Consider the following 25327-nt stretch of genomic DNA (forward strand, 5'->3'; position numbering starts at 1 on the left):
TCAGCTTTGTTCCAATCAGTACAGATACACTTTTATCTGTTTTATATAGAGGGCTTTGGCATGATTATTTTTATTATTATACTTTAAGTTCCAGGGTACATGTGCACAACGTGCAGGTTTGTTACGTATGTATACATGGGCCATGTTGGTGTGCTGCATCCATTAACTCGTCATTTATATTAGGTATATCTCCCAATGCTATTCCCCCCGCCCCCCCACACAACAGGCCCCAGTGTGTGATGTTCCGCTTCCTGTGTCCAAGCGATCTCATTGTTCAATTCCCACCTATGAGTGAGAACATGCAGTGTTCGGTTTTCTGTTCTTGAGATAGTTTGCTGAGAATGATGGTTCCCAGCTGCATGCATGTCCCTACAAAGGACACGAATTCATCCTTTTTAATGACTGCATAGTATTTTACGGCTGCATAACCTTTTTTATGGCTGCATAATACTGCATAGTGTTAAGACAGCATCTCACTCTGTTGCCCAGGCTGGAGTGCAGTGATACAATCTCGGCTCACTGCAACCTTTGCCTCCCGAGTTCAAGCAATTCTCCTGCCTCAGCCTTTTGAGTAGTTGGGATTATAGCAGTGTGCCACCATGCCCGGATAATTTTTGTATTTTTAGTAGAAACAGGGTTTGACCATGTAGGCCAGGCTGGTCTTGAACTCCTGGCCTCAAGGGATCCACCTGCCTCGGCCTTCCAAAGTGCTGGGATTACAGGCGTGAGCCACTGCACCCGGCCTGGCATGAGATTTTGATAATAAAATTTTGCTGCTAAAAGAAACCTGTAAACCACAGCTGTGTGAGAATAATAATAACAAAAAAGCCTATCTTATAAAGTAAGGCTATTAGCATATGTAAGAACATGACTGATACGTAAAAAATTGGGAAATATTTTGCTCCTTTCTCTGATTCAAAAGACATACTCAAAGAACATTCTAGAATTACTCTAAGCATTGCTGCAGGGTGAGTGCTGAGCTCAGAGTCAGAGCCCTAGGTTTTCACTTTTGCTCAGACATTATCTTACTGTGTGCTGTTACTTCCTTTTCCTCACTTTGCACATCAATAGGCTGGAGATGAGAGTACTTGCTCTAACAACCTCAGATCCTTATTGTGATCACCAAAAGAGAGGAAAGATTTAAAAACTAGTTTGAAAAAGAAAGAACATGCCTAACATAGAAGATATCACTATGATTAATACTGCATTTTCTATTTTTTAGGAGGTTGAAAAATCACTAGTAATTTTTCTGAACATTATAGTTCAGATTTGAAAGGCAAAATGTTAAGAGTGGAGGGTATTTGGCATGGGACAGATGGGGACATAAAAGGCATAAAACCATTTTTAAAAGCTCATTCAGAATAATTATTTTAGAGATAATGGCTTATTAAGTTCATAATATCAGCCCTTGAGTTCTAGTTATTCACAATATTGGCTGCTGCTCATTTTTGAACTTTCTAATGAAAAGATAGAATATGAATCAATTTGCCTCATTTTTTTCCAATCTCTCTTAATTGTCAGGGCAAATATACACTAGATTTGAAAGAACGAAATTGCTGACATGAGACTAAAATTACTATTTGACTCAATGCCGATTGAGATAAGGAGGAATTGTTTCCTGGATGCCTCTCTGCCCATTATTCCTTCTTCGTTCCCCTCCTTTACACCTACTTTTCTTTCCTCCCTTCCAGCAGACATTTGTTAAACACTAATATGGGCACACATGAATTGAATATATTGTCTGCTTCGGAGGTTCTCAGTCCAGCATCTAAATAAATACGCACTTCACTGTGATGTGAACTATGCCAGAAGCCTATCTTCACCTTACCGACACCATCACAAACAGCATGGGAGCCCAGAGGATGGAATGCCCAGTTGTTGCTGGGGAAGTCCAGAAAAGTTTCATGGTGAATATTTAGCAACTAACAGCTTGAGCCATTTCCTCTCTACATTCCAGCTTCTTTGTCAACCCACTTGAAACCTACTCATGCTCTTGAGCCTCGTGAGTACAAGGATGTTCCTCTGATGAAATTCTGAGAACTTTGTCTATCTCTTGCTCTCTTGGTCCCTCTTTCTAGCTACATATTTATTTTATTTTATTTTTTTACCACACAAAGACCCCAAATCTGTAGATATCTACCTCCCTGACTCTTTCTTTCCTTTATTCCTCTATATTCTTCCTGCTCTATACCTCTTCTTCTTTCGTCTCTTTCTCATGCACTCTCTCTCCCTGCCCTCCTTTGGAGAAGTTAGGGACAAGATGGTTGGATTGGTTATGGGAGACCTGAGGAGAATGTTTGGGGAAAGTTGAAAAGAAAACAAAATTGAGAACCAATAGTTTAATATTTTAACTCCCCCCCGCCCCCGCCCCACTGCCACTTTACTGAATCCTCTCTAGATTTTCCATAATGTTCTCAAATTCGATTTTCAGTTACTTCTGGCAGAGGAGGAGCAAATAGTTTCTAAGTAGTATCTAAGGGGGCAAGCCCTTCTTCCAGGTAAGAATGCAGCTGACAGTGCTAGTCTGGATTGCGTAATTAATGTCACTTGGCACAACCAGACCTATTTAAGAATTTTGTTTTTTGGAGGCATTCTGTCTCTCCGTCATTTCAGGGCAATAGCTCCAACAAGCACTTTGCCCTGAAGCAGAGGCCAGATCTGCAGCACACTTAAGTGTAAGGGCTGTTCACTATGAATTCAAATAAGAATTAAATTACAGAGAAAGATTGAAATGAAAATTGCAGGTGATTCTGTCAGCCTACTTTCTATCCAGCCAGCTACCTAATCATGTCCCCTTTTCCCTGCTGGGCTATTTTTTTTTTTTTTTTTTTTTTTTTGCCTTCTTGAATTCAGGTAGTGGGCTTACATTGTCATAGCAGGTCCAGATCAGCAGGAACATGTCTGAAGGTTTCAGAGTTATCTCCTGGCAGTCTACAGAGGCACACAAAGCATGCGGTCTTCGGAGCCAGGCTGCTTTGGCTCAAATTCTAGTTCTATTCCCTATTTTCTGTGTGAGCTTGCATAAGTTACTAAGGTCTCTAAATGTGTAAGACAGGACAAATAAAATTATCTTTATTCCAGGGTTGTGTGAGGATTAAGTAGAGTAACAATTAGCTCTGTCTAATTCATGATGACAATCCCTTGCATTTATTGAACATGAAACTTTTACTATGTATAAGACACCTACAGAAACAAGTAAGAACATTTATTACACTGAATGAGGATAAAACTTCCCCTGATTCTTCTACAGTTATATTACCGGAAGGAGGGCCTTGCATGTAATTGTACAGGTCCTTGGCATTTTGAACAAAGAATTGGACAAAACACACAAAGAAAGTAACAAAGGAACAAAACACAGGAAGGAAGCAGCAAAAGCAGGAATTTATTACAGCAAGAAAGCACTTCACAGGGTGGAAGTGGGCCCGAGCAAGAGGCTAAAGGGCCTGGTTACAAAGTTTTCTGGGTTTTAAGTACTTCGTTTGAGGTCCCCGTTGGTTACCCCTTATCTGGAATGAAGGATTTGGTCTTTGGCTAATTAAAGGCTGCGGTGAATTGGCGCTCTATGCACATGAAGGGATGGTCCCTGCTTGGCCTGCGGCCAAGAATGTTTGGGGAAAGTTGAAAAGAAAACAAAATTGAGAACCAATAGTTTTTCCTCTTGGTTTAGCTTTAGGATGTTTGCATTTCATTGGCCTTACATTTGCATTTAATTGGACTTCCCTGCTCCTAGACCCAGGTGTTTTCCTTTTGATCCAGCTTTGGGAAGTCAGCAGGAATTGGCCTCAGATTCCCTGACCCCAGAACTTGGTGTTTTCTATTTTAGGAAGTCTCAGCACAAATGGCCTCAGATTCCCTGCCCTAGGAAATCAAGATGTTTTTCCTGAATTCGGCACGAATTGGTCTTAAGTGCCCTACCTCCAGAATCTATTCTCCTGCCTCAGTTAGGCAACCCTACTTTGGTGTTTGTGCAGGTGAATTGAAACAACGTTTTTTTGTATTTGTTTTTCTTAGAATATACTAGGTAATCACGCTAGCTGACAGTGAGTCAGACCCTGAGAGGACTGTTTTACCTTCAACAGCTCATTTAATTCTCCCCAAAATTTTGCAAGGTAGGTGAAAATAATTTCATAACAAAGATAGGACTAGTGAGGATTGAAACATTAGGTAGTTTGTGGTTTATACTTAGGCCCGTCTGCTGCAAAACCTTTGCTTACCTACCACACTGTGGTTTTGATCAGCCAGTTATTATCACTAGATAGATCATCTTTTCTGAAATTGCCTGGCACTTCCCTAGTAGATTTTGAACTGGTCCTTTTCTAGCCCTTGGGTACTTATTCAAAATTCTGAATGTTCACTTTTTTTCTGCATACTCAGGGATTATATCCTCCTGGATCTTTTGCCCATGGGAAGAGCCCTTTGCAGATCTAAACCTATTTAGTCTCTAAGATCTAGGTCAGAACCTATCTTGTTTAAGAAACATCTCCCTAGTTAATATGTATACTCTCCTTAGTGCCACAATGATCTCCCACTCTATGAATTCTTATTTTTGCATTTTGAAGCAATATAACATGATACAGCACTTAGTCATTTTTATATTGAACTAATCACAATAAGAACACTTATTGAACACTTGCTTGATGCTAAACTCTTTACAAAAATTCTTTCACTTAATCTCACGAGAACTCTGCTAGTTTAGTATAACTGTTATGCTCCTAATTTTGTAGAAGATAAAATGAGATTTGGAGAAATTCAGTGATATGCCTAAAGCTACAAATATGATGAAGTCAGGATTCAAATGGTCTCACCATGGAGCCCAATCTCCTACTCATTATTTTTTTGCCATCCACTTTAGTCCTTTGTGCTCAAATGCAATGCAAGGTGGCCCCTAGAGTTAATCATGTGCTAATTATCAAGGCACTCATTGAGGGAAGGTTCATGGATCAGTGGGTGTTTTTTGAGTCTCTATATGGTGTGTGGGATTGAGGATGGTATAAACAGAGGACAATTCTAATTCCCACCTAATGCTCTGGACACAGGCACACCAAACTACTTCAGTCCACATGCAGTACTTCTAGGAATCCTCACCTGTCGAATGTGTGATGAGGAGCTATTGACTTCTAATAAAGACAGGGAGAAAATCGATGGATGGGTGTCCAATATCTTGAATTGATGATATTAAGGGCTCCACTACTCCATTTCTGGCAGTCAGTTGGATCCATTGATCTCATTTACCTTAACTACTTTTGAGAAAAGAGGTTTTTAGTTTCTTCCATCCCTGCAGACATGCATAAAGAAAATGTAATTTTCTTGAAAATATGAAGTTGTGTATGAAAGAGAAGATCATTAGCTATGAGGATGAGAAGATAAGGGAAATTACGATGTAACGTGGTTCTCTGCATGCAAAGTCAACATAATCAAGCCATAACTTGAGTGTTTACTCTATGTCAGGCATTACTCTAAGAAGCTTTCCTATATTTAGCTCATTTAATCCTCACAACAATCCTATGAGGTTGCAATAGTTGTCTTCAGATGATCATAGATGTATCAACAATCATGAGAGACTGAAGAATGTGTCTATGTTCTCACAGGGCCAAGAGTCACCATTTAGTTTTTCTGACACAAGAGGCCAAATTCTAACTCGTTTGCTGTTACTGTCTCTAGTGGGCTGGAGAAGATGGCAGATAACTTCTCCTCACAGATTTTGAAGGCAATAGGAAAGGAAAGAACAGAGAAATAAATTACCTACCTAACATGCACTGGGCTCCATACATTGTGAAGGCATTATATATATCTACAACTTTTAAGGTGATAATTATTTATTCATTTTACAGATGAGCTTCAGAGGTTAAGTGACTTTCTCAATGCCACTTTGTTGGCAAATGGAGGACTCAGCTTTGAATCATCTTTTGCTTTGTATGTTACCCTGAGAAGTTTAAATAGGAGACCCTTCCTGCTTCATAAGATGCCTATAATTCATGGCAACATTTAAATTCTGTGCGTATTTCCATGTGAAGAACAGCTTATATCCTAGCACCCTAATTTGTAGGCTTAATGAATAAAGTGTATATGCTATAAAAAAGATTTAATGAAAATCTGTGTGATGTGGCAGAATAAGAGGTCACTTACTGGATCAAGTTTGAAGGGTGGTGCTTTTCAGATTTTTAACTTCTTTATTACCTTGCTATATGGAGAAGGGAGAAAGCTAGTTTTTCTTCCCAGAGTTTAGTCTCTTTAATGGAAGACTTGGATGAGATGGTGTCAATGTCCCTTACAATTCTACAATTCTGTGATTGTGTCAGGGCTGAATTGCATAAAGTCCGGGCTTTGGAAAGATCCTGGAGAGTATCAGTGCCATCTCCCAATCCTTCTATAGCTTTGCAGACCTAATCCAGGCCTTTATATCTCTTGCCTGGATTCTTACATCTGTCTCTTAGTTTGCTTTTAGATGTCCACTTGACTCAATACCCAAAACAAGCAGCACATTTGAAACATTCTTATATAACACAAGTCTAAGTAACCCATTGAAAAAATGTTGAACTCTCATGAAGTGCCTTACTTAACTAGTTTAATGACATCTCATGGGAACATGTAGAAATATCACAAATATAAGATCTGTGTCCAAACGTTTAGTAATGATGCATCCATACCTCAACCACTAAACACAGTTTTGACCAGGTCACTCCCCTGCCTAAAATCCTGTAATGGCTTCATTGAGTTTATAGGATAACATCTAAGCTCTCTCCTTGTTTTTTGTTTTTGTTTTTGTTTTCTGCCTTGTCCTTTGTGCCCAGAATTTCTTGAATACATCATGCTGTTTCTTGCCTTTGTGCCTTTTGTCTTCTGCCTAGCATAACTAGCCTAGTTCCTGGCTTGTTTCTTTTAATCTATTATATCTCAACTCTGTTCTTAGTAGATATCTGCCTTGTTTTCCAGGCAATACCATTGCCTCTGTTTCCGCTGTCATTACTTATTGTACCTGTGTCTCCCACCAAACTTGGAGTCTATTAAAGGAGCAAGATCTGTGTCTTACTCATCTTTGTCTCCCCAGTAACTTGCGTGGTCTCTGGTGCACAGTGGATGCTTAATTAATGTTTGTTGAATGAATGAATATGTTGATTCCTCAGTGATGAAGAAACGTTGGCATCTAATTTCTAAGACAACCTTCCTTACATATAGCTGAAATTTCCTTCCCTATTGGCCCAAATTCTGGCCACTGAAATAATTCAGAATAATTTCTCTTCTTCTGGCACAATAGCATTTGAAGTAGTTGAATTTTGTTAAATCTTCCTTTTGCTAGGTCAAAGATCCCCATTTCTTCCACTTGTCTTCTTGTAAATACCCTATGTATCTCATAACTATCTTGGCTGGTCTCCTTTACTTGTGTTCTAGGTGACACCCGTGTTTCTTAAAAGAAGATGCCAACATCAGAACTAAAAGCTCCAGATACTGTTTTAAGTGGCAAGCAGCCCAGGGGAGCAGTCCTTTCTTTTGTCCTGTAAGCCAAACCTAAAAGTTATTTAAAAGTTAACATAAGGTAGCAACTTACTTTGGTAATATAATACATATGATGAAATATACATATAATAAAATATATTAATATTTTAAAATATAAAACAATTATGACAAAAATAATGAAAAGCTCTTGGTGCATTTTCTTATTAATCTTTTATAATAACATCAGAGGGCAAGTATTATTATCTTATTATCTTATTATCTCCCCTTTACAGATGAGGAAACTCAGAGTGGATAGAGGTTATCTTACTTTTTGAAAACTATAATAAGAAATTCTGAGTGGCAGAGACATGATGGGGTCCTTGATTGACTGTAGATTTGTTTAGCACAAGTCCCATATTTTAAACCATCGCACTATAAATGGATGCCCCACGAGACTTCCACGAGCTTTCTGAAACTAAGTGCAAAATGCTATGTAAAAATATGTGTTTCGAAGGTAAATGTACTCAATTTTTATCATGTTCCCAAAGGAATGTTTGCCCAAAGAGGTTAAGAATCACTGTATTAAAGGTAGACTGACATTGAGCTTATAGCCAGTTCAAACAATGAGTTCATTTTCCTATACATTGCTCTTAAATTTCTTCCCTTAAGTTGCATAACTGGTTTTCTGAACCTACATTTGGCATAGTAATACGCTTAGCTCTATTGAATTTAATCTTACCGGTTTCTTCTCCTTCAAGGCTATTTCTTTTTATCACACCTCTGTTATTTAACATATTTGCTATTTCCTCAAATAATTTGGCTGGCATTCTCTCTTGATCTGTATCTAAATCATTGCTGAATGTGAGGGCTGACCCAGGGGAGGGCAATGGCTATTGAAAATGGTTTGCAGAGCCTTTGTCTCCTCTGCATTTGTTTTTTCCCTCAGGTTGCTTGGGGTTTCTCTGGGAGGAGACAGAGGCAATCCTCCACATATTAACAACTAAATAATCTGCTGTTTTTAACCAGTGGCAGTCTTTCTGAGTCTCTGAGTCCCGATTTCCGAGAATCTACTCTTTGTGCCCTTTATGTGATGCTCTGTCTCACAGGATGGGATTTGATCTCAGCATTCGTGCAATCTTATCTCACAGCAGCTTCAAACTCCTGGGCTTAAATAATCCTCCCACCTCAGCCTCCCAAGTAGTTGGGACTACAGGCATGTACCACCATACCACATCCTAGATGTGGTAAAAAAATTTTTTTTTTTTTTTGTAGAAATGAGATCTTGCTATGTTTTGGCATTCTTTATTAAACATGTTAGAGTTCCATAGGTCCTTTCTTCCATCAAGGTCTTTTAGTTAATTGTTTTCTCCTTGTAACTCTTTTGAAGCACATCTCATCTCCTGACTTACCCTCTGGGCCACCCCCAGTGAGTGCTTTATTTTTATTTTTTGAGACAGGGTCTCGCTCTGTCACCCAGGCATTGGAGAGCAGGGGCACAATCACAGCTCACTGGAACCTCCATCTCTCAGGCTCAAATGATTTTTCCACCTAAGCCTCCAGAGTAGCTGGAACTACAGGCATGCACTACCATGTCTGGCTAATTTTTTGTACTTTTTGTAGAGATGGGGTTTCACCATGTTGCCCAGGCTGACCATGAACTCCTGGGCTCAAGCATTCCTCCTGCCTCAGCCTCCCAAAATGCTGGGATTACAAGTGAGAGCCGCCGCACCCAGTGAGTGCTTTCTGAGAAACCAGGCCCGTGTCTAGTATCAGATTATGAGACCTACCCCAATTTATTTATTCCTAGTCTTCAAGTTATTTCAAAGGCAAATAACTCTTATATTAAGTGTGGCACAGATATAAGTCTTTCTTCCTATTTTCCAACAAATTTGCAGTATGGGCTACATAGTGACATTAAGGACCTCTTCAAGAATACACATTTCCAATTTCTGAGGAAAAACCAATTATCAAACAGCTTTAGAGTTTTCTGCCAACTTTAGACTAATCTCTTATTGCCTCTGTGATCAGTAATAGTCTACATATTTGCATTATTTTAAAATCTTTTAGGTCTCCTACCTACATTTCATCATCTCTGACTTTTCTCTTTGGTAACAACAAATGGTATTTGATTCTATATTCATGATTTATAGCTTTTTATTTTACATAATTGTTTCAAAATGATTATTTCTCATCAAAGGATATATCTAGAGATTTATTCTGATTCCTCCATTGAATCTCTCCCTTTATCTAGTAGCATTTTAACCTATTTTTTCATGAGAATCGTGTCATATTTTTGTCATTACTTAGAAACGTACTAAGTATTGGCTCATGTTTCCCTTTAATAGCCCTCAGTGTCAACCCTAGCTTCAAAAAACTGAAGTGCTAAGGTGACTCCATAGCAACCACCAATTTGCTTATCCCTTTCTAAGTTCGATGACACCTGGCACCTTGGCCTTTATGCTGGAGAATTATAGGGAAGATGTTTTAAATGTTACTGTTTCCATTTTTTTAAAGTTTTTACTACACAGTCGAAAAAAAAATTAGGCTTGGGTTTGAGTCTCGGTTGGATCACTTACTAGTTTTGTTGCTGTGGGCACCTCACTGTACTTCTAAAGTTCTCAATATTCCCACATTTAAAATGGGTTAGCGATGCCTACCATACCATTACACAGAGACTGTCGTCAGGAATGAGGGAGACGAATATGTAAACACTTTCTCAATCTCACAGTACTCTGTAAAGCAGAAGGTACTGTGTATTCGGGGGAAGTAGAGATAATTCTATACTCTTGTCATTCGCAATCATTCTTAATATTTCTTTTAATTTCTGTAATGAAAGGTTCTTGAATTCCTATTTTGGCTTATCTCAGTGCCATGTTCCATTTCATCTTCTCAGTCTCCCTCACTGAGCAGTCAGGAGCTTGTCCCTAATTTGAAGTTTCAGCTAGCATTTTGCTAGTGCCCAAGCCAGTGTGTACTCCAGCCCTGCCCAAGCCCTCTTGGTGGACAGAATCCTAGATGTGGTAAATAGCATGACTTAGCCTTGATTCTCACCTCTCCTTGCATCCACTCTTTGCCTTGACTCGGGCTTTAAGCCCTGTAACTTGCTTTGGCCTCTAGGATATTAATGGATGTGATAGAAGCAGAGCCTTGAAAACTGTGACAGGGCTTGCTCTATCACTCTCATCCTTTGTTAATGACAGTGTGAACATGCCCAGGCTAGACTGCTGGTCCCAGGATGAATAGTGACACATGGATCAAAGCAGAGTATTCCTGTCCCCCCAGTTGAGATCAATGTAGATTAGCCAACACCTAGCAGACCCCAGATACGTAAGCAATCCCTGCCAAGATCAGCAGAGCCACTTTGCTGACACCCAGCAGGTCCCCAACATGTAAGTATAATAATTTATTGTTGTATGGCTCTGAAATTGTAGGGTTGTTTGTTACACATTTTAATTGTAGCAATAAATACACTAGATGTCATAACCCCCTGAGTTCCTGGCTTTAAAAACAGTAGTCTCAGAGATTAAGATCCTGAAAAGTACTATAATGGGCCAAACAGAAGTATCATAATTCACAGAGGCCCAGAGAAATAAAAACTAAAATGCTATTAGATATATTTTAAAATCAGATTCTTCAGCTTGAAAAATCTCTCTGGTGGGTAACCCATCTCTTGAATCACCTTCAATGATTAAGGAGAAATGACTGTGGCATTGTGATTTGCTGAGACAGGTGCTCGTATAAGTGCTATGCTATTCAGAAGGCACCACTTTTTAAGGTTTTATACTGAGCTTCTTAGCCTAAAATTGAATATATTTTTTACTTCCATTTTCCTCCCTTTCTTTTTCAGCAAATGCCAGAAAAATGATTGTGTCATTGCTGGCCTCTTCACCAATTACCACAATACTTAAGTACACATTTTCCAGATATATTTTCTAGTCTGTATATGGATAAGTTACACATATTTGATTTCTCTGTCCAGCCCCAATTGACCCACTCATGTGGTATACAAAAGAGAAATACATTATTGATGGTGGAAAAAAATGTAAAGTATTGCTACTCACCTACTTCTACTGACTTTTCGTTGCATAACCCTGACCCATTATGTAGTGAGGATGACATTCCACATCGGGAGATTTGGGATGGAGTACATAGCACAGTGGAGCTTGACAAGAGGACAGAGAAATGAATGTCAAATTGCTGACCTTTAAAATTAAAAGTTTCTATTAATCTTTCCATAATCTCTCTTCTCTGTCCTTCCCTCTATAGATAAAGATGCTCCCAGCTGAAGAGAGGGAAAAAATATGGAAACGATTAAAGAGAAATAGACACTGGTTTTAGGGATGAGCCCCTTTTTGAGTCAATAAGTAATGAGCCAAGTGTTAGGCAAAGAGACTGTTAGACCCTCAGATAAGTGTAAGTATAGAGGAAACAGTGCTGTAGAAGATATTGACATAGCACACTAACATTCAAGCTTTGCTTCTCTTCTGGGTATATGAGACATTGTACTTCTCCTTGAAGATAGTGACTTGCTTTGGCCACTAAATTGTGAATGAAAGTGACTTGAGTCATTTCTGTGTTCAAGCATGTAATCACTGGAGCTAGACTTTCCAAACTACTACTTCTTCTGACATCAAGACAGAGGTCATGGAGAGTTTTCTGGAATTGTAATGGATTTTATATGAGTGAGGAATAAAATTGTGTTGATCTTTTGGGTATTGTTTATTACTGTAGCATAATGTCCCCTATCTGTGTTCTGTTTCCCATCTGGATGGCTGGAAGGGAGAGACACACAAAGATCTCAGGCCACTCAGCATGGGGCAGTAGAGCTGAAATGACTGCATTTGTGTCAAAGATAGAGAGGGCTTGTTCACAGATCCTAATTGTTCTATTGCCCCAAGACGAAGGGCAGCAACTACCACATGTCCCTAATAAAAGTGTACTTTTCAGCAGATGGAGAAATCTGGATTTTCAAAGTGTTCTCAAGGTCATGACAAGGGGATGAAACCATGAGTGGTGGCATGGACCATTCAATCGGAGACCCAGATGAGTTCTGGGATTTGGCCACTTTCAGTGGAAGCCCATTTGGGGGTGGCAACACTAAGTATAAGATGTTATGATTGCATATATCAAGACTTTTCCACCCTGGACAACCACAGAGATACTTTCTCATATATGCTACATAACTGTGTAAGCACTTGAGTTAGAATTAACTGCAGAGAGAAGGGAGAAAGGGGAAAGTTTGCAATCTGATTCAGTGTAATGCTGAAATAAGAAATTACTGAAGTGGTTGGGTTTACTTGGAAGTGACCAGATCAATTGTCTATCAGGAAATATGAAGGGCTTGAGGTAGAAATCAACTTCAGTTATAAAGAAAAAGCTCTAGTTTTGAACATCTGAGGTTGTGGTATGAAAATCAGGCATACTTCCTATTTTTGTAAGAGGATTGAACAGAAGACAATTTTAAAAGAGTGGGATCTAATGATTTAATATAGAAACACAAAGCCATGCTATTTCACAACTTGGTGTGGTTGATGAGGAATTGTTGTATGACTTCACTTGGTTAGAAGCCTGCTGGGCTTCTCGAGAGCATAGACCTGACTATTGCCATTGGGCATGGGATTATACCTACCCAGCTGCTCTCATATGGTCTGCCTCTGTGGCTCAAACACTTCACCCCTGGATTATTGTGATGGGTGGGTCTCTAGCCAGGTGCTGGCTTCTTCACAGATAGACCACTTTGCCAAGTGATCAACCTGCCCAATGAATATTAGTGTTCAGTGACCCATAACACTGGGCACTAGTGTTGGGTGTGCCAGATTATTTTTTGTTGGTTAGTACTTCTTTGTTGACTTACCTTGAAAATAAAAGTATTTTAAAATATGCACATGAGATTAAGATATCCATAAAGGTACAGAACAATGCACTTATTTATATCATGCTACACATTTGATAAGCACTCATTAGAAAAATAAAATTAAGTTGCCAATGCTCTTAGATTAACTAGTTAAAATAATCCTTCCAATGCTGAGAATGTGGCAAAAGAGAAATATAGTATGCCTTGAGTGATGTAAGAATTTCAATAGAAGTTGAAATGTGAGCAATTTCCTCAGTTTATTAATACAGGGCCTTCATGAAATCTATTTAACAGCTTCATGAGGAAGACTTATGCATACTTGGCAGATGATGAAACTGAGATACGAGAATAACTTCTCCAATGTCATGTAACCAGTAAAATAATAGAGCTGTTCTTTTGTTTCTAAAAATCATCAGATCTAGCTCTCTACTTTAGCACGTTTCTGTACAGACTTCATACCAATTTGTGTGGTGGTTTGGATTCCTTCTTCATTCTTACTCGTGTTCCTGATAGGTCAGATTTCTTTAGATAGACTTCCATGAGATGATCAAAGTTTTCATTCACTTTTTCTTGGGTCAACTGTTGTGATAGTGGCAGCTTTGGATGCTGAATTCAGAAAAACGAAATACCCATTTAGGTTTGTTTTAGTCAGTGGTTCTCAGACTTGGCTGTACATGAGAATCAACTGCAGAGCTTTCAAACCATACTGATACCTGCTATCCACCTTGGTCCAATTACATTAGAATCCCTGGGGGTGGAGCCTTGTTCTTTTACAAAGGATCCTAGGCGATTTTATTGTGTAACCAGGGCTGAGAACTACTGGCTTAACCTGACTTTTCAACACACTGAAATTCAGATTCTAACAGGATAAAGCAATTAACACAGGTGCTAAGTCACTGCACTCAGCATCTTATCAAAACAAGTAATCATCAGTAAGAGGTAAAGACAAGAACTCTAATCAGTCATTAAGAAGGACCACTGTGATCTGTAACTCAGGATGTTATTCCGGAACTTGAGAAATGAATGAGCTCTCAGTTGTAGTATTGGCATTGAAATCTTATATTATTTCAGATTTTTAAAATGAGAAGAGGGAAAATAGATGATGAAACTGTTGGGAATGATGCTTTGGGATTTTCCCATGCTTTCGTATTTATGAAGCCAAGTGTTTGATCAGGAATGGGATGTCTGTGTATAATAAAACTGCAGTCGGAGAGGAAGCCTTGTGCTCAGTGCCAGGGACACAAGGAAGCCAATTCCTGGCTGAGAAAAATTTGGAAAGACAGGACATATCTCAGGAGCGACCTTAAAGTAATGTGACTGAATCTACAATACGTTTAAAGCTCAACTCGTCATTTTAAAAAAGTAATATCTTGTGGTAAAAAGGTTGGCAAAATTAATCACAGTAGGACCTCCTAAATGCTAGATAAGTGTTACATCCCTCAAATCATATCCTATAATCTTGCCCAAATAAAAAAAGCTTAGCTTCCTCATAGACTATCATCTCCTGCCATGTCTCCCTTATCTGTGTCTGCATTGAACACCAAATCATGTTAACTTTACCTTTTCAATATTATTAAATTCATTCTCTTCTCTTTATCGTCAGTGTCTTTAGTTTAGGAAACTGCCTTTTCTCTACTGGATCATAGAAATAGTCTTCTGCCTGCGTCTAGCTCTTTTCGAATTCTAGTTCCTCTCAGGCTAGAAAAGCCACAGGATGGTTCCCCATCGCTGGCTGGAAAGGTTCAAGATCCAAAATGTGGCATACAGCCTTCCTATTGTAAATTAAAAACAAAGTCCTAAGCCCCTACTGACTAAATGAACACCTCTTGGCCAAGGTGACCCAATATACCCTTAAAAACTAAGTTACCGGCCGGGCGCAGTGGCTCAAGCCTGTAATCCCAGCACTTTGGGAGGCCGAGACAGGCGGATCACGAGGTCAGGAGATCGAGACCATCCTGGCTAACACGGTGAAACCCCGTCTCTACTAAAATACAAAAAATTAGCCAGGTGTGGTGGCGGGCGCCTGTATTCCCAGCTACTCCGGAGGCTGAGGCAGGAGAATGGCGTAAACCCGGGAGGCCGGGCTTGCCATGAGCTGAGATCCGGCCACTGCACTCCAGCCTGGGCAACAGAGTGAGACTCCGTCTCAAAAAAAAAAAAAACAACTAAACTACCAACCGTGATGGGAAAGGAGGTCAGACATGCCTGTTTATACCCCTTACCTTTTGGAGTTTAGACACAACTGATCAGCATTAAAGCGATTATAAGATTAACAAAACAGACTCTGTGTCAATAAAATGCCAAATTATAAACGGGACCTATGGCTATGCCAGGCAAGGGTTAGGTCTCCCTCCCCCTACACTTAAAGAAGAAACTATGTTCTAACTGCCACAAGGTTTTTCTTTTTCTCTAGCAGCTAAACCATCACTGGCCTCCAGATAAACAATATTAAAACAATTTGTCGCTTCACCAGACACTCCCAGCCCCTGTTCCACCAGCTATAACTACAGCTTTGACTGGACAAGAGACTGATTTCGGAAACTTCCTCCTCATAATGAGACCACTGACCAAGGACTGGTTCTGGCCAGATGACAGAGGCTGCACACGCAAATGCCCTCGTGTTCCTGTTTCACCTTTTGAAGTATAGGGCCTAACTGTGTACATTTAAATGTTAAGTCTCCACCCCAAGATGAACATGGGTCATATGTTACATGTATGTTTGCTCAATATGCATGTGCCAGGACCACCTTCATTAATATTCATAGCTCCTCCTTTAACCTGTGAACATGTATACTTGACCAAACTGCTCTGCTTAAATTCCTGTCATACCCCTTTCTCCCTCCAAGTGCCTGTTTCTTGTCTTTGCTGAAGACATGCTTACTAGCCTGTGGGGTGACCAGCCTGCAGGCTCTAACCCTTTATAAGAAATAAAGTCTCCTTTTCCAAATTTGAAGGTCTTGTGCTTTTTAAGTTAATACTACTCCAAGTTAGTTTTCAGACAGGAGGCATTTGCATCACCTGTTAGATGCAACTTATTAGATGTGCAGAATCTCAGAGGCTGTACCTGCAATGTATGGAACAGAACCTGCATTTTAATGAGATCCCCGGATTATTTGTGGGTAGTTTCAGCAGCCTTTGTGCATCTTAGGTTTCTTATGATCTGGTTTCAGCCCACTTCTCTTTCTCTCTTGTGTGTTCCAGAAATATCAAACACACCCCAAAGGGGCTGCCCTTCTCAACACTGTCCCCTTGGCAAACGCCGGCCTGTTCTTTAAGACTTCTCTCTGGGAAGCAATTTCCTTTGTATAGTTTTCTTGTCACTTTCTAGACAGTTAATCCTGTGAGGATTTTCACTGTGTGTGGGAAACTCTAGTGTTGAAATTGCTTGTTTATCTTTTACTGTGGCCTGCCAGACTCCAAGTGCCTGAAAAGCAGGAGTAGTGTGATCTTCATCTCAGTTTCACTGTTTTTTTTGTTCAGGGCTAGGCACAGGGCATACAATCAGCATTTCAAATCTTTTGCTCAGAATTTGGTCTCATAATCCCCTCTACCTGCTTCATCTTTTGGGATAGTCATGTCTGAAGAAGAGGGTTTGTAAGCTCTTTCAGTCCTCATAAGTTGGAATTTAGCATTACTTTTCCTTATTAAATTCCAGTAGATATTCATATTTTCCCTATTTAATAGCTTTTCTAGCTTTTCATTCATGAATGTGCTTTAGGATCTCTCACAAACATGATTTTGGGCAACCGCACTTTTGGGAAAAGTTGAAGAGCAGAGAGTTTAAGGTCATCAGTGCAGCCAAACACCTTGACAGGGTGACAGGGTGATTACTATGCAGGTCAGATATCCATGTGCTTTTTTTTTTTTGAGAGAGTCTTGCTCTGCTGCCCAGCCTGGAGTTCAGTGGGAGTGATCATAACTTGCAGCATAGAACTCCTGAGCGCAAGCTATACTCCCGTTTCATCTTCCTTCAGCACTGAAATTACAGGTATGTGCCACTGTGCTTGGCCAAGATCCGTGTACTTTGACAATCAAGACAACATCAAGGTCCTGGGGAAGGGGGCAGCTGAAACTCTAAGAAACACACCTGATTGTGTACTCATATCCTAGAGGGTTAGAAGTGAGCCTCAGAGCGGACAGATCATGAGGTCAGGAGTTCGAGACCAGCCTGACCAACATGGTGAAACCCCGTCTCTACTAAAAACACAAAAATTAGCTGGGCACATTGGCATGTGCCTGTAATCCTGGCTACTCAGGAGGCTGAGGCCAAAGAATTGTTTGAACCCGAGAGGTGGAGGTTGCAGTGAGCCGAAATCCTACCACTGCGCTCCAACCTGGGCAACAGAGCAAGACTCTGTCTCAAAAAAAAAAAAAGGTGAGCCTCAAACACCTGTATCAGTACAAGAATCTTAGAAAACTGCCCTGTGTCTGTTTTAACACAGAAGGTTAAATAGGTGATAAACTCCCAATATTTTACTTTATATTTCAGCATGATCATATTGTATTTATCTTAGATAAATTTCAAAATAAGTATTTTTATTTTTCCACCATGATTATAAACAAAAAGAAAACCCAATCATTTGTATGTCTAATTGAATAGTATATCTTGTTGAATCCTGAGGAAACAGAAGGATTACCTGTAAACAACCAATGTTTGTAAACTGTCTGAATGTGGGAGGAGATTTTTCTACCTGGAGAAATCTTAGAAATGATAGGGCCATGGATGACCCCGGAGAACATCGCCCTTATCCCCGGCTATATTTAAGGAGATTGAGAAGGAGTCATTGATATTCACTTTGGCCAAAACCCATACACCTATAGGGAAGTCATTACATGGTGGCATTGTGGTGAGTCTTACTGCCATCCTGAGGAACATCATGTCTGGTTATTGGACATCAGGTCCACTGCACTGGCTTATATATAACTGAGATACCTTCATCTAACCTCTGAAATGACTAACTAAATCCATAGGGCTTGGGGGCTATGTCTTAGAAACCCTCTAAGCCTTCTTGTTAGTCAAGGGCAGAGGCCAATGTGATTTTGACTAGAGAGAGCCTTGAGAACTGAAAGACCATTTACTGGATTCAGGCTGCCAGGAAGTTTAAGATAAGCTGGTAGAATTCACTGTTATAGTGATTATATGGATCTAGACAAGTGGGATGTTAAAAGTGGCAAATTCCATCCCAGGTCACCTTTAAGTAGACATTATAAATCTTTACGTACAAGTTACTTTTCTTCTCTGTAGGAGGCTGGTGAAGATTGCTAAGGTGACTCTATTTATAAGGAACTGGTGTAAAAGATCCTGGCAGCTATTGTTCCTGGTAATCAGTTCCTTCTCCACTAGCCTGAAATTACTTTCAAGGTAGTTCATAAGCAGGTTTACAGTTATTTTATGGCTTGCTGTTTAATAGTGCTTTCCCAGTCTACATTTTGCTCAAGATATTTTACCTCACCAACAGGGCTTAATTTATTGTCTCTATTAGGCATGGACACAGAGTTAGAGAAAGGATTAAAGTAAGTGTTTTCTTATTGCACAAAGTAGATAGGTCCGACCAAATCTGCCAGATTTTAAAGCTTGACTCTGTTAGTTTGCATTTGACAGGAATCAATTCTATATTTTTCTGAGGAAAAAAATGTGAATTAATTCTAGTACTTAACCCAGTGCCTGGTACACAGTTAGCAACCAGTGCACATTTGCTTATTGACAATGCATTTTCAAATTTATTGGTTGCCGACCCCGTACCAGGCTCCATGTCCTGCATGTATGTGGTGGCTCATATTTTTATGATAAATGAATGACTCCACTCAAGGTTATTATTATCTATGGGGGAAACATCTATAAACAAAACAATTAATGGTAAAACCAAGTAGAATAAAGTGAACATTTGACAGCTAAAACAAAAATTTAGTTAAAACACTCAGAGGAGAAAGATTCTCTCTTAAAGTAATAATGATAAGCCTCATGGAGAGGATTGTTTCTGGGTCCCCATAAAGTATGCTACCAACTATAGTGTGCTGCACTTGAGTGAAAATGTCATCTGTCAGCTCACTGTGACACCAGGACTAAAGGAACCATTTCATATTAGAGTTATCTATGTTTATTTTCCTCACATCAGGAAAGGTTGAACAGTTTTTGTGTTTCAATCACAAGTCTCCATAGTTTTGAGTCTAAGTTTCAGCTGAGCTGTCCCAGATGCTCACAATGGTGGTCACTTTCTCCATAGAATAATGTGAATTGTTAAAAGAAAGAAAAAGAAGAAGGGATGTGGGTGAGTTGGGAGGAGAGAGCTGATACTGCCAAAAACACTAAATAAAATAACACAACAGTAGAACACTAGACACATATAGTAGAAAACAAATCAATTCAGAAAGATATTCTCATAAATCCCCTTTATAGTGACAACTGGGGTTCTTTAAATGGAGAAAAATTGTGGACTGTTATGCAGCATTTGAAAAGAAGGTACATATTAAGATTATGTGAATATATGATCAATTACTACTGATCTCATATCAAGTGAAATAAAGCCAGATTCTAAAAATAATACGTGAAAAACAATAACAACTATGTTAAAACGTACGCAACTTCATGTAGTAACATAGTGGAGCAAAGAACATAAACTTAATAGTAACAATTGCTTTAAGATGAAAAGGCAATTGTTTTTTAAAAAACCATTTTGACAGTGATCATATTTTAACTATGAAAATCTAAACTTTATTTATTGAGTTGACATTTAGCAGAAAAGTCTTGCAGGGGAACAGATCCCCTTCAAGATTGCACCCGGGAGGTGGGAAAGGATTGTTTATTTAGCATTAAGGATTTTGTCATAGATTGCAGAGGAATGCTTTAGCCCCTAACCATGCTGCTCTGCTCTGTTCCCATTTGATCTGCACTTGCGATACAGAAGTGTTTTCTGAGGGTGTTCTGAAACAGTTCTAGTCTGCTTAAGGTCACACAGATCAACCCTGGATCCATGTCTCAGTGGAGGAAAGTTGAGGGGAAGGCAGACAGAACTGACTGCTCATGGGGTCCCCACATGGTTAAGACCCAGAGAGAGCTTAATCAATGATGTGAACTAGCTGATATGAGTTGCAGAGACACAAACTCACAACCAGATTATCAATCAGCATTAGTGATCCTTAGGGACATGGTCTACTTAAAGTCAGCAATCTCAAAAGGCCAGACTAAGTTCTTACAATAGAAATGACATATGTGTAAAACATTCCCTTTTTGCTTTCAGGTCTAAATTGGCCCTTTCATGTTACATGGCACAACTCTCTAGAATCGTAACTTATTTCTTGCCAAGACAGATTTCAAGTTACTTCTTTGGGCAAAATTTTGACCTTTACTTTGGATCCCTTGGAGACACATTTCTATATGGAAGTCTTAGTCACACTGGTTCCAACAAGACTGAATTTAGTGCTCGACACTTAATAGGTCCCCAGTAAGTGTTTGTTAAATGGGATAAAAAAGATTCCCAATTTCTTTCCTCCTGTCTTTACAGCAGCAGCATACTGTGCTCCTCTATCTGGAATGTGTCTGAAGTGACTTGATGACTTTATCATGGGTGGGGGCACTGTCATGCTTCAAAAGGACCCCTTCCTCTCAGGGGAGGGCAGGCTTTACTCTTTGCTCATCCTCCTCACTCTGTGTTCTGAACTTTTCTTTTCACACTGGATTTCTGTTTACTGCAAGGCCTTTAGATATGATGCCATGGAGTGTCTCCGTGGTTTAGGCACCTAGCCTCCTTCTTTTCTTGGAGCGAACATTGGCACAATTTCATTTCTGAAGCAACTGGCATCTCAGATTATGCCTTAAGTCCCCTAACTCAATTTAAAGCTTTCTTTTTCTCATAGCTTTTATAGATCACTAGCATATATGTTGCCTAGCCATCAAATCTAATAAGAGCAGACAGTCTTGTCTCTCTGATGGTTCCTGTGCAATAATCCCACATCCATGTGTCATCTAACACAGACCCTTTTGTCAGGTTAGGAAAGTGAAATTCATGAGCTTAAAAATAGAGGACATTCTCCGTGGAGTTGCAGCCACGCCAGAGTTCTACGTCCTTAAAAAAGGGGCTATGCAAAAACTGCTTCACTGCACAAAAGCTAACACATCCCATGTTATTGACTCCCTCAGAAGCAATGTCTAAGACCACTGCTCCAGCTGGTAGTGACATCGGAGTCTTAACTGCCGTTTAGCACATTTCCTGGGTTGTATGTTGTCCTTTGGCTGAACTTTCCAAACGCTGCACTTGCTGAGGTTGCTTTAGACTCAAGAGTGTCATAGCAGCACTTTTTGTTATTATTGCATTAGCCTCCTTGGGTTCAGATGTCACAGTGTAGTACTGATAAGTGAAAAATTAAGGAAGAACTATCAAAAAAAACAAATAAATAAAGCACATGTTGGAAGTTACAGCATAGCATAATTACCATCAAGATATTAACTTTCTAAAAAGAGGACTATTCAAGCACTAAAAAGATGCTATGTTGGGATGTTGTATCACTTCTTGCCAGTATATAGCCAACTCTGACTTAGGATAAAGTACGAAAGTTCTGTTTTCTAATGTATCTTCTAGAAGAACAGACCAGCAGTTAAAACTTCTCATTAATAAGTGCAACTTGCAACATATAATAGATTTAGAATACAGGCTTATTTGAATAGTAGGGATAGGGATGGTGATAAAGGTAATTACAATGTTACAAGCTAAGCATTTTACATCCATGTTCTCTTTCAACACATCCCTCAGAATATCTATCCTTCAGAGACCTCTATAAGATGGGAATGGTTATTCCCATTTTGTAGATGATGTAACTGAAGCATAGAGAAGTGACTTTTCTGAGGTCACATGGCTAGACAGTACAGGAAACAGATGACCCTAATTGCAGATCTTTCATATATCAGTTGTTTCTCAGGGAAGCAGAATAACTATAAGTTACACAGAATAAACATTTATTATAAGGATTCGATATTTCACAATTATGGGAGCTGTTTAAAAAAAATCTAAGGGAGGCTGTTGCCTCTGTATTTCTAGTGGTGGGCTTGAAGTTTCTGTTGGTGAGCTAAGGGAATATATTATAAGGATATAGAGGTATCTTATTGGACATGGGCTCCCAACAAGTTCCTGCAATCAGCAACTGGCAAGTCATCAGGAACCAAGGTGTTGGTTTGTTTTCTCTCTCTGTCACCCTCTCTCACTCTCGGTATCTGTTGCATGTTCTCTTTCTGGAGATTGACTTGATTTTTGTATTTATTTGTTTGTTTGTTTGTTTTTGCTTCTTTGTGCATATAGCAGAAGATGGACCCTTGTGTAGCTATCCAACCTGTACATTTTATATTAAACAACAACAGCAAATGCCTTGGAACTATTAATTCTAATTCCGGATTCCAGGAAAACAGAATCTCATTAACCCAACTTGGATCAAGTGTGACTAGGGAGGAGTAAAATGAAGACAAGGAGGGTCATGGGTGGGCAGCCACTTCCCAAAGTATGTTACAACCAGGGTTGTTCTGGCATGGTATAAAGGGTGGATTTCAGGAGGTGATAATAAAACCTGGACATTTCTGAAAGTTAATTTGACAGGTTTTGCTGCTTGCTCTTGTAGCTGAGAGTTTCCTATAACAAATTGGGCAAGGGGGCTGAGATTTTGCTTTGGAAACCAATGTATTCATTTGCAACTGGATGTGAAAACTGCCCTGGAAGGATTATGTTCTATCTGGCTTCTCAAGGTTTTTAGATAACTGTAGACTTGTTACAGAGATATAACCCAACTTCCACTTCCTCAATTCATTAAAAAGGAAACTGAAGATCAGAGAGATTAAAGGATTACTAAACTTCTCTTTTTAATTAAATTATATTTTGAACCATAATCCCTCATCCAAATTGTACAGATCCTTTTTGGAGTGGTTTTAGAAAAGAACCTCAGTGATTAGAACTCTACTTGACAGATTGGGTTAATCCTCCGATCTTCAAGTGAATTGAGATTAAGCTAAATTATGTATTCTCACTATATCTTAAAATAACTAATTTTCTCCCCCAAAAGAACATGCATTTAAGCTGACAGTCTCTTGGTTCTGATTCTGCAGATGTCTCCAGTTTGAACGTATGGTGATTGTACTTACCACCTGTGCTGAAATTCTTGCAAACACTGGGGATTTGAGACCAAATGTCAGCCCCAAGTTTGATATTTATTGGCTTCAGTAACTCTTTCTCATAACCTTCTCTCAACCTTAGAATAGTTTGAGATTATTATATTTCTCTGAATGTTAGTAAAAATGTGATTACCTTGTGGAGAACAGTATTTGAGCACTTGTGGTGACTTGTTTCAATTCTAGAATGTTATACTTTTCTTTGTCATTTTGGGTATTTCTAAGTCACTAACTCCTTTTGTAATATATTGTAATAATTTTTTTGTATTTTGTATTTTGTTATTTTCATTTTTATCATTTCATCATCTTATGTGAGTTTAAAGTCATTTGCAAATATAAAAAGAGTAAAAGATTCTCCTTAGGCTCCAACACATTTAACTTTTAGTGCTGAAATACTTTTATGCTGTTCTTATTTTATCGCACCTATTAATATTTATGTATAGTTAAATTCCCTTATAATATTTTCCAAGAGACCAAGCTTTAATAGTATAGGCAGAACAATGTGAAATGTATCATACAGTGAATATTGAGGCAATTTACAATAGTTTGCCTGCAAGTAAGACACTTCTTAGCATAATATATCAGAACAAAATATATCTCATATTCCATAGACTTGAAATGGCCACTGAAGCAGGTTTGAAAAAAAAATGTTTATAAGCTTTAAAAAGGAGTGTGGAATGGAATTAATAGAATCAGGGGCTGAAATAGTGTACGTTGGCTTGATGTTTGTAGGCTGATTTTGGCCAGATGTTAAAAATATTTATATCTGATCAAAGTGGTATGTGTAGATACATTCCAATTAGTTGATTTTTGGTTCTTCTTTCGTAAATGCTGAACATGAATTATAGACACATTGAGCAGCTTGAGCAAGGTCATTTAGCAGTGACCTGCCAAAAGAACTAATGGAAAGAACAAAGCATTACATCCTACTTCATAGCTCTGTCTTAAATATTTGTACCACTATAGGCAAATGACTTGCATTAGGTTGGCCCCTTCTAGAAACTCAGTAAACACTTGATCGACTGAAATACTCAGCCTCAGTTTTCTCATCTCTAAAATTGGAATGATAAAATCTACCCATATAGTGGGGACAGGTTAGGACTTACATGAAGATACTTGAAAAAGTTTAATGAGACAGCAAATAGCCATTATTTAGGAATTTAGAATTCTGGTTCCAGAGCTCACCTCCCATATTGCTTAACAAACAGAACATAAAGCAAGAGAAGCTGTGCCCACTTGTGGTTAGTCAATATGTGATTGTAGAAGAAGAATACTGAAAACATTAGAAAAATTATGGAAGAGAAAGAGAGACCATGTAGAAAAAGCCAACCTTGGGAAGAGCAGATGGGGATGTGAGCTAAGACTGACAAAATGCAAGGGTGATGCCCTCTCCACAGTGAAAGTCAGGAGATAACACTGCCCCTTTGCTTTTGATGCTCTGTGGCACTCTACTTTGCTTTCTGCCTTCAACTTGAACTAATTTATAAAGCAAGCCATCCATCATTCCAGTGAAGCTGTGGGTTCATTGGTCGGTTAGATTTCTGTCTTCATATCTCATTGCCAGCATATGGTCTATGGTGAGTAACCCTTCTATTATTTGCACAGCTGTTGAGTAATATTACATTAAAACATTACATGGACAATTATGTTCAATTATATAAAATGAATCTATTTTACCTAATGCTTATTCTCCAGGGTTTGTGCATCTTTAGTTACAGAAGTTTAGTACAGAGTGGCAGATGGCACAACACAATGTTTGTCAGCTAATAAATTTAAATGTCATAGCATTCTACATTTTTTAGCATGTATATATCTATATATAGTATTTCAGTCAAATGCCTAAGCTCACTTTTGAGGTAGAGGAACAATTGTGTTAAACTTCATTCATCTAT

General features: G+C 39.0%; 1 long non-coding RNA gene across 2 annotated transcripts in view; it reads right to left on the reverse strand.

Annotated features, from left to right (window-relative positions):
- Positions 1-3654: 3654 nt before the first annotated feature.
- LOC117098692 overlaps positions 3655-25327 on the reverse strand; it is a 96559-nt gene continuing 74886 nt past the window's right edge. For both annotated transcript variants that reach the window (XR_004443540.1, XR_004443539.1), the window contains 3 exons: positions 13748-13894; positions 11496-11596; positions 3655-5347 (listed from right to left, as the gene is read on the reverse strand). This is a non-coding gene — a long non-coding RNA (uncharacterized LOC117098692). The remainder of the gene's footprint in view (positions 5348-11495; positions 11597-13747; positions 13895-25327) is intronic.

The sequence above is a fragment of the Trachypithecus francoisi genome, unplaced genomic scaffold (genome assembly GCF_009764315.1).
Source record: "Trachypithecus francoisi isolate TF-2019V2 unplaced genomic scaffold, Tfra_2.0 Lachesis_group16, whole genome shotgun sequence".
Taxonomy (NCBI): Eukaryota; Metazoa; Chordata; class Mammalia; order Primates; family Cercopithecidae; genus Trachypithecus; species Trachypithecus francoisi.